Source organism: Armigeres subalbatus, chromosome 1, assembly GCF_024139115.2.
Source record: "Armigeres subalbatus isolate Guangzhou_Male chromosome 1, GZ_Asu_2, whole genome shotgun sequence".
Taxonomy (NCBI): Eukaryota; Metazoa; Arthropoda; class Insecta; order Diptera; family Culicidae; genus Armigeres; species Armigeres subalbatus.
In genome coordinates, this window is record NC_085139.1 from 47,296,919 (window position 1) to 47,307,825 (window position 10,907).

The 10,907-nt window shown below is 41.7% G+C and overlaps 1 pseudogene; it reads left to right on the forward strand.

Annotated features, from left to right (window-relative positions):
- Positions 1-6,409: 6,409 nt before the first annotated feature.
- On the forward strand, positions 6,410-7,591 carry LOC134206137 (uncharacterized; annotated as a pseudogene).
- The last annotated feature ends 3,316 nt before the right edge of the window (positions 7,592-10,907 follow it).

Here is a 10,907-nt window from a genome sequence, read left to right on the forward strand (position 1 = left end):
CATGTTCCATCGAGATATACCAATAACACAACTAAAAATGAATATTCAAACATTTAAATGACCACAACGTATAAGGGCGACATTGTTGTTCACAGTTGAATGGTTGACTTCAAAACAAGTCTATGAATGATCTCGAATTAGATAAGATTCTCAACCATTTCCGCTCATTTAGAATACTCATCAATGAAGTGGATCCACTTCCCGCAAATCATGGTGTAGCAAAACAAACGACGCTGCACCCCGCCGGCTTGTCGGAAAATAAGCTAAATAAGGTGCAATAAAATTATTAATATAAATTATAGGATTATAATAACTTGTGTCCTCCGTCGTTCATGTGTGAGTAATCAATGCCGTTTCTGTACGCAGAGCCTCGCTCGTGTTAGCCCGACTGACATTTTATGTGCCCCGAACTATCAAGCGATGACCACTGCTCCGCGCTATGCTGATCCCTCTGGTTAGAACCTCGAATGAGTCGGGCGGGACCCCCATCCCCCTCGGTATCACGGCGATGGTTCCATTTTATTCGATTCCCTTATTTATGCTTTGTTTGTTCATGCCGGCTGTCAACTCTTCTTTCAGTTCTGTTTGTCGTCGCCTTTGTCGCCGTATTCGTGTGGATCTTTTTCCAGCCGTCCGTTTCGGTTCTCGATTCGCCATGGTCTGGAGAGTTATCCCTCGGTAACGATTGCGGTAGTGGAGGCCATTCAGCGCGGATTGTCAAATTCGGAATTTATTGAAATCAATATTGGTTTTCGTGTTTTATTGAAGAGTCTCTTGTGGAGATGCTCATTTCTTATTCACGGGCTTTGTGATATGCCCTTTGATGTTGCTCGATTTGCCGTCCGCGCTTCTTTTCCGATCGCGTGGTATTAACGATGCCGCCATCGGGAATCGTTTAATTCCTAATTATTGATCCGTAACGATTAACAATCTTGTTCGATCTGTGCACCGTGAATGAGTTTTTTCCTCGTGTTAACTGATCGTGGGAAATTACTTTAAGCTTTCGATGATCAAAAAATTGATCCTCTTCACCTAAGATGAAGTCGTCAACTGATTATGTCTCAGATATAATTTACTGTTTTTCTGCCAACCAGACGCCGCCTAATTCGCGCCTCATATTAAGATCACAGGCCATGTTGAACTTTTTTGATGTCAACTTACTGTTCGGCAACGACAAGCAATATACGCCTCAAAATAATGTGTTTCAACTAAGTACAGTTCCAAGTATTCTAGAAAAAATGTAAGTAATTGCTTTGAAATAATGAATAAATTATTTATTTTCTATGCCAATTCTTCAATATATATGTGCTCGAGCTAACGGATGGGACTCCACAGCTCAAACTTATTTTCTGGGTTCACTTTTAATTGAAAATCCATTAGGGAGTTCCAAGTACTCAATGCCATTAGCAACCACTGGACTGCGCTGTTTATACAAATAAAGCGAATCCAACTGTGAATTTACGCTTGTTAAGCTTCGTGCGGTGAGTCTTATTTCGCGCTGGATGTGTCTTAGCTACCGGGACTCGTCGACTTCAGTTTCGCTCCGTATCGCTTTCGCTTGCCAGTCAACTTGATCACCATCAGCCGAGGCGATGTTGGGAGTTCATCGTCGCAAATTAATTACCTCGATTAAACCTACCATTATCAGGCATAAATCTTACTTGGTTGCAGTTTACACTGGCACTTGCCAGTCAAACAAAACGGCAAAGCAAAACAACGACTTCTCACACGCAATTAATGCAAATACATGGCACTTTAAGCGAGGTGCGATAAAGGCAGCTATTCAACCTGACAGGAGAAATTTGCAGTTCACGTTTTGGGGTCTTAATTTACGACCAATTAAATATTTATTTTCGCGCAACTAATATCCAATGTTTACGCAACACGGTGATCTACATAAAATGTGCGCAAACCGTACAAGGACCATGTTTGCGCGCAAAATGTTAATCGTGAGCTGAAGCCATCACGGTCGCTACGCAACAGAACCATGGAGAACGGCTGTCAATAAAAGGAAGAAACCTTCGGACCCCCAAGGGACACTAATGGGGAAACTAAACGGGCGAATACAGCGGGCCGCATAGCTCCATGATTATAGGGGTGCGTTGTTGATCACACTCATGGTTGCACCTATTAATCACCTGCAAAGTGACAAGTCGGTTGACACCGATTTGAGCTGAAGTAGTCACTCGGCGAGGGATGAAATTGAGCTCGTACGTCGATTTAATTGCAAAACGGCGAGGGGCCACAGCTCCTTACCAAACACTTGGCGAATTCGATCGAAAGTATCCTACTCGATCGATTGGTGAACCCCTCACTCCGTTGACGCCTTCCCAGTTCATGTAGCACAGTAATTTTATCGCCCGTTCAACGCACAACTAATCAACACAACCAAAGTGCAATTAATTAACATTTTTTATTTGATTTTCCTTTTTTGTACGCCACATGTCGCGCACAGCACATCATAGACTCGAGAGGAAACCGCCCTGCTCCATAGCTGGCGAGGTTAATAAATTGTAGTGGCCGGGTTTGAACATTCACTGGGATACAAGTAAACACGCACTAACGGCGACGAACCGAGTTCCCATATATAGAAGTGAAGCAAGTTAGGTGAGAAGGGCTATGATTTGCTTTAATTACTTGTTTATTTGCATATTTATTAATCGCAACTAAGCGATCTATAAACAACGAGCTAGAGACATAGATCGATCAGTCCGGCATCAATGAAAATGCGGGCGATGATGAAGGATAAAATGATTGGTGCAACGCGGATCCCCCGATAAGTTTCCACTCATCGACTGCGTGAGCTACATCACCAGGTTTGATAAGTGTTAGTTTTTGTATGTAGATAAATATTCAAGAATCCATTGCAGATAAAAAGTACACTGAGGAGCTTTTTATTAACACTCTCGTAGATTAGGAAGAAGTTTATAGAATTTTTTTCCTAGATCGCACTATGGGCTTGGAAGTTACGACCAAAATACGCTATTTTCAAACCAAAATAGGGTAAACAAGTTAAGCTCAGTTTTTTTTTCGCAATTATGTTTAACCAATTTGCTCACAACAAGATGCATTCGACAGAGATGCGAATGGAACTGGGATCGACTGGGATCGATTGAAAATTGGCCGGATCGCATTGCGGCATGAAAGTTATATCCAAAATATTATTTTTGCCTTTCTCGTATACTAAGTATACGTTAAGGCTATATGTCCCATTGTTACTTATTGGAAATTGGGCTGATCGGACTCTATGGGCTCGGAATTTTTGTTCAATATACTGTTTTTCACAAAAAAATCAGAAGGGTTATGAACAAGACACAACTGCCCAAAGTAAACTACGTAAGGCAGTTTTGTTCATTGAGGATTGTAGTGCCATCATGCATGAATAATTTTAGAAAATTCATTTGATTGCTCATGTCACTGGTTTCGAACAAAACTAGCGTATCTTAAGATATGAAAATTGTTGGATACGACAATCGTTTAAAAAATTTACTCTGAAAACCCAAATCCATTCCTCAGTGGTAATGATGCCTTTCTTGGATCCGAATTGCCCACATTTGGGTTTTGAAGCATTTGATGAAATATATCAATAGAAGAAACCCTAGGGGAGCATCCTCTTTTCCGTTTGCAACATTTATTATTCAGAAACATTCCAATCATAGGCATATCTTGTTTTTCGTGCATCACTAGAAATAATAAAATGTCAATCATGTACCAAAACCTAATTAATTTGGTTGTGATGCGCGCGAGTAGTAAACGTTGCGGACGGGAGAAGAGGGTGTGTGTGTTATTACAATCTAACTCCCACTGCCTGGCAGTGTCACCAGTGTTGGTAAAATCTCAAAATCTCAAATCTCATCGGCGATTCAAACCATGCGTGAGTCAAATCCTATCAGAATCATGGCCCAGAGATTCGCTTATGATTCGAATCTCAATTTGCATCATTGCATGATATTTACGTGTTCTTCATCGTTGAATGCATTGAATTAACTGCTTTTCGTCTAAAACAATGGCTAATAATTGCATATATAAACAAAACATACGCCTCGATTGCGTTTTGACGCTTTTTAGAACGAAATCATTTTTCGGTGAGTGAGCGAAGCGATGCGATTCTGGGCGAGAAACTCAAGTGCGATGCTCCCCCTACAGAATCGCAGGCGAGTTTGTTCGTGCATGAAACCTCGATGATTCATATTTGAGTATGATTCTACCAACACTTAGTGTCACTATGGATAAAATATTCGTGCAACCATTTTATTAATATCATAGCAAGACATTTGAATCAGGGATCAAGAAGGTAATATCTCTATTGTAACTCATATAGCCCGTTTCAAGAACGTATGCGTTCCGAAGCTTTTGTCGTGTACAATAAGTACCACATGATTGCACCCACGTATTATAAAAATATCTTAAGTGCATTCACACTTCCTGAATCAAAGTTAAATCCTTCTGATTCAAGCGCGCATTTAATTGGACAAAATATTATTGGGGCGAAATAAATATCTTTTAAAATAAGTTTAGTTTTGCTCAAAAATAGCAATTTGAGGGGCAACAAAAAAAATTTCAGGTAAATTTTGAGAATTTTCAAAACATTCTTTAACAAATCCGAAGAGATTTTTTTTTTAATTTTTTTTAACATTTTAATATTTATTTTTTACTAGCAGACCCGACGAACTTTGTTTCGTCTAAAATTGATTTATTCTCTGATTAGTTCTCGAGTTATGCAGACATTTTTGGTTCATTTGTATGGAAGCCCTTCTTTCCAGAAGGGGGAGGCGTTGCAAACCCTCATAGAAACATATCTTCTCTTCCAAAACCTCCACACGCCAGATTTGGTTCCATTTGCTTGATCTCGAGTTATGATGAAATTGATGTTTCCAGTGCACAAAATTTTCCATCAGATCGAGTGAATAATGATTAGCGTGTATATTCATTCAAATGTGTTTACCATCTCTTCATGCTAGCTAATGAAAGCTTTCACCATTGACAGAACTATGAAGAGCTTTTTTTGCTGTTCTGGTGTTTTCATCTTCCTGTTCACTACTCGTAACCTGAGACGAGACCTGCAAAGACGGCTTTCTTTTTCCTTGTTTTGACACTTGTTCTTCTTTTCATCACAGTTGATCATCAATTCTCAACTGTTTCCTTGAGTGTTTCACCTAAATTCCGGGTAGAATCTTCTGAGCACAATAAACGTATTTGCAATTTACGAATTTGTAAAGTTATTTTTATAAAGATTTTCCTATCGGAAATAAAACATGTATTTATAACTGTTCAATAATAATCTGTCCGGCTATTGTAGAATACTTTTCAAAGTGAAAAAGTACTCGTAAAATAAAATCATTCGGAATACTTTTCGAGGGATACCAATACTTTCACACAAAAAGGTGCTAGTTGCATCTGACAATTCGTGACAGCGCTTGCTGGTTGCAGATGAAGTTACATTTTTTCCTCTTTGCAAGTCCCGTCCCAGCTCGTAACGTGTGTATTCATTCAGGATTAGCAGTCAGTCCTTTGCATGTTGAATATTTCCACTTGACTGAAAATCAGTATTGGAGCTGAGTGGTATACAATGAAGAACTTGGTTACCAATAAAAATGGATAAAAGCAACGTAACACCATCAACAAGCGTTCAAAATTTTTCAAAACGGGGAAAGAAGCGGACAGACAAAAAGAAAACAATGGCAGAAATCGCCCTTGGCTTTATCCGGCGGGAAGGCGCCAAGGCTTCGTGTATTATTGATACCGGAACTGCTTGTCTTTACACACAGGAAAAAAAATGACATAGGCAACTTTGTCCGCCATTTCCGTTCCCGCCATCATGATCTGGCTGTCGCAAACGGGTTGTTCAAGGAACAAGAAGTCCCGGCGAAAAAACAGATGGTTGTGGCCAAACGACCAGTGGCGATTGATGCACCATTGTTAAAGGACTCGCTATTAAAATTGGTAACTCTTCACAACCTTCCTCGATGTTTCGTAACATGGCAGGGTTTCCAGCAGCTTCTTGTTCCGATGGGGTCAGCGTGCGGTGTAACTGTCAATGAGGTGAACATGATGAGCGATCTCAATTTTTTTTCCCCAAAAGCTACGAGAGAACATTGGGCAAAAAATGAAAGGAAGACTTATTAGTCTAAAAATCGACGCTGCATCTCGTCACCATCGACACATTTTGGGAGTAAATGCACAATATTCATTAAACGACAAAATTGTGATTCGTACTTTGGGTAAGTATCAACAGACGCATAATACACAATGCACCACTTAACACAACACATTCCATTTTTTAGTAATGTTGCAGATGAGGGAGCGCCAGACAGCGCGTGTTTTGAAAACCAAAGTTATGGAAATCCTTTCGAGCTTTGGAGTTGGAGTGGAACAAATATTTTCAATCACTTGCGACAATGTGGCTAACATGTTGGCCACCGTCCGACAGCTCAAACAAGAGGTTGAGCTAATGGCCACTCAATCAGATAATCCGGAAGATACAGAAAAGGAGGACAAAGCATTACACGAATTAACAGCAGCGATGTGCACTGAATTCCAAGAGAATTTGAACCTAGTGAGATGCGCTGTGCATACGTTACAGCTAGCCATCCTCGATGTAGTGGACAAGTCCAATCCCATGGTAAAAAACTGTCACGGAAATAGCGAAGAAATGCAAGCAAGTGAAGTATAACCTCAGTTTCGTCAAGGTGACATGTCCACCGGTTTGGGGCCAAACACGCTGGTGTGGAATATTCGACATGTGTAACCACTTTCTCGAATATGAACAGTGTTTCAAACAATTGGCAAATCAGTTCCCGGAACTAGGTAGTATTTTCACTGGCTTGATAGTTTTTAAATTCCATAATAATTTGATCCATATTAATTGCAGATCTTGGAGATGCCTGGAACTTTGTACAAAACATTTGTACAAAAAATATGCAGATGAAACACGTCTCCCTGGCAGATTTTTATTTGCAATGGCTGAATGTCATCAAGGAAATGAGGAAAATACCTCAAAACCCATTCTCAACTGAACTGGATGAGGCATTAATTAACCGACTCCGAAACTTACGACGGTCACGGGCTTTCCAAATGGCGCTTTATTTGGATCCGCGTTTCAGTTATAAAGGCTCAACGATTTTCAAACTCGACGAAAACGAAGTGATTCAGGTAACATTCAATACGAAAAGTACCCCTCTATTATATGATACATTAGCTTTTTATGCTACGAAGCGATACGATCCTTCATTTGTGATCGTAAGGACATGGCCTTCATTAACGAAGTATTCATAAGCTTCCGAAACATATACATTGAGAATGGGTAGCTTATCCCAAGCCTCTTTTAGTAGGTTCACGGAGTAACGACGATCACATTTACGGCCATGCATTTCAAACTTTATTTTAACGCTTCTAGGGCTACATTATTGATACATGCAACAGAATCCGCGCATACCAAGAGTCCAAATCAGCTGCGTTGGAAACTTCAACTTTAACGAACGAAGATGACCTCGATGTGTTCATAACAGAAATGTACGGTGAATGTGATGCACCACCGGATGAAACCAACGGCTCACGATTCCTGCATCAGCTCAAAGCTCTTGACGTGTAACCGAGGCAAACTCATGGCTACGACGTGTGGCAGCACTGGGTGAACAGACGTGACACGCATCCTGAATTGTATTCCGTGGCTAAAGTTGTCCTTGCCGTACCGTCCAATCAAGTGTCCGTCGAGAGAGCTTTCAGTGCTTTACCCCTGGTACTAACAGATCGTCGCTCAGGGCTTGGTGAAGACACTCTGGGAAATATTCTTCTTGTGAAGCTCAATGGAGAGATGTTTGATGATGTATCGAACGCCCTTTTTTTGGCTCCATCCTCTTCGGAGGCACTTTGACCAAAATGATGAAAAGGATCCATCCGATGGGATACTGGGATATTCTGGGTAATATTCGATTGGCCCCAAGCTGCTCGTTCACTTTGCGACGGCGCGGCGTGTCGACATCTGTACCACGCACCAGAACTTAGCGCGTTTAGCTTATGTTTTTCATTCTGCTTCCCCAACTTCGTATGCCGTAGTGTGGTATAAGGAAAGAAGCTCAAAGCTGCACTAATGTCAAGAATGATGTGTTCTTTTGAATCTAAATGAATGAAAAGCTTTCTTTTGTCAATTTGAAAAAGCTCAGTATCGCGATGAATGAATATTCAAGGAATGAATGTTTCTATGATGTTGAACTGAAAATGTAAAATATTCAGTCAATGAATTTGAAAATTTCGGGCACTGGTTTCATTTGTATAGGAGCCAGGTTTCAAAGAGGAGAGGGGTCTCGGACCATCTTAAGAACCTTCCCAGCCCCAAAAACCTCTGCATTCAAATTTTCACGCCGCTCGATTCAGTAGAAGAAGAAGATGATTACCCCCTCCCACTTGACTTTGCGGAGACCAGTAGACCATAATCTTCTTCTATATAATAAAAATGAGTTGTGATTTCCTTCCTGACGATTTAACTCGCGAACGACTTGATCGATTTGCAAGACTTTTTCCCTAATCGATTCGTTTTGGGATTCGCAAGGTTTGTATGTACAAAAAGTTGATGAATTTAACGGGGAAATGTAAAAAATCATTAGAATACTATTTTGGGTCAGCTGTTGAGGAAAACAAAATAAACAGACAAAAATTGATCTAGAGTGCGGTGCTGCAAATAGTTCATTGTGACATTTTCAACATCCGGGCAAAGCTGGATTTGTTCCGCTAGTTTTTAACAAATATGTGTAACGACCTTATTAGTTTTCAGTTTGCAAAAAAATGCTCAACATTTTTCCAAAGTCGTTTTTAAGTATAAACATGTTTGTGCAATTATATTGCGATGATTGCATTACAAGCAAGGGCATTGGCATTGATAACAATTGATCGTCTCATGCCTGCACAAACATGCCCCTATCTGCATCACTTTTTATACACCATGCACTACATTATGCAACGTACACACCAGTCAAGCAGTTTGACGAACATTGACTCTGCCCCCAAGAAAACACTTCGGTTGCTGCTTTGTTTGAACGTGTGTGAAGTTGTTCGAACAACCATTTGACAGTTGGCTGCTCGGTTGGAAAAAATTAAAACGGTTTGATTTTGGTTATAGATAGTAGAATCTATAGATGAGCGAAAGCATGGCTGAGTCGATATTTTTGCCCGTGCACACGTGCATATGACGTCACAGCCCTTAACGTTTTCATTGAAATCGTGACGTCATGCTCGTTTGGAGACACGTTTGACAGTTCGTTTGGAAACAAAGGATTTATCTTCGCTCATCTATATATTCCACTATCTATAATTTTGGTTTGAGTTGTCGGGGGTGAAGTCAAGGTTCGCCGAACATGTTTGAGCATTTGTAGTGAAGTTGCACAAACCCCCATATATTTTCTGATGGTTGGTGCTCAAGTTGGCGCTACGGTCGTTCGTGTGTGAAAAATATAAATTGATCGTTCGTGCGGCTGTTGGTAAAACTTGATAGATGTTTGAATAAACGAGAGGTGGAGTCAATGTTGGTCAAACTGCATGACCGTGTGTACGTTCCATTACGCATTTTTGTTACATTTGTTTCGACTGTCACTGGTCACTGGTCCGGCTCCATTGTTCTTCTTTTTGTGCGAAACACCGCACAAAAATCAGAGTCCAAAAGCCAACCGCACTGAGCGGCGACGGCCGAAACGAGACTCTTGCGAACAAGAAAAGAGGGTGCTGCCAAAATGATCCGATACCCTATTTTAACGTTCATAACCCAAAGTTTAAATATAATTGACAAATTGGTAGATAATTACCGAGTGGATTGATATATAAATCTCAAAAATCCATCGGAAGATAAAGACGCTATTAAAGTTCACAATCTTACATGATTTCGTGACGGTCATGATTTTTTTTTTTCAGTAGGGTGGGAATCTGCATCCAGACACCGGTGGGCTACCGGCGAACGGGGTTTAGCTATTGCCGACCCGCTAAAACCACCCTGTTCACAGACCCTGAGTCTCCCCGGAACAGACTTTTCGGCATTACTTCTGGGAGGGGTCCGTGCTACTACGCACGCCCACATACTAGCTACCCACTAGCTTCAAATCACAACTAGCTACCCACTAGTTCCTCTACCTCATAACTAGCTTCCCACTAGTTCCACTACTACTTAACCAACTACCCACTGATACCTCACCCTCGAGACTAGCTACCCACTAGTCGGCGCTATCCGACTGCTGCTCTGCGCGCCAATTGCGCTGCAAGATGCTGGCAATCTGAGTGGTAGCGGCCGAGACCGCGTTCCACTTTTCAACCTCTTGACACATCCTCTGGATAAGGTTATCCGGAGTAGTGTCCCTCCCGCACACCTCTAGCATTCCGCTTCTAACATCGACGAAACGAGGACATACGAATAGTACGTGCTCGGCAGTTTCGTCGACCCCTGGGCAGTCCGGGCAGACGGGAGAGTCCGTATTTTTTTTTTTTTACAAGGGAGAATGCATTTACACACTAACCCAGTACACGTGCATTGTAGTTGCCAAACTACCACAAGGAAGTGTACTGGAGTGTCGGACTCGACCATACCGGTAATACCGACTAAACTCCCTTGGGCTCCACCATCGTTTCCCTCAGGAACTACCTCGCAGTACTACTTCTGGGGGGATGGCAGTACTAAGCGTACTCGCTCATTATCGCTCACACAGGCACTCGTCCCACGCGAGACTGACTTGGGTGCTCGCACACCATTCACTCCATTTGAGTCTTACTTGGATGCTCTCCCGGGCGCTCCGCTGCCATGCCTCGAGGTGTCAATAGCGGTAACTGCCTGGGCCTACAGATATTACGCTACGACACTCCTGCCTCAGCACGAGCAGATCAATCACACCACTGCCGAAGCAGACCACACGCTACCCTGCCGAAGCAGG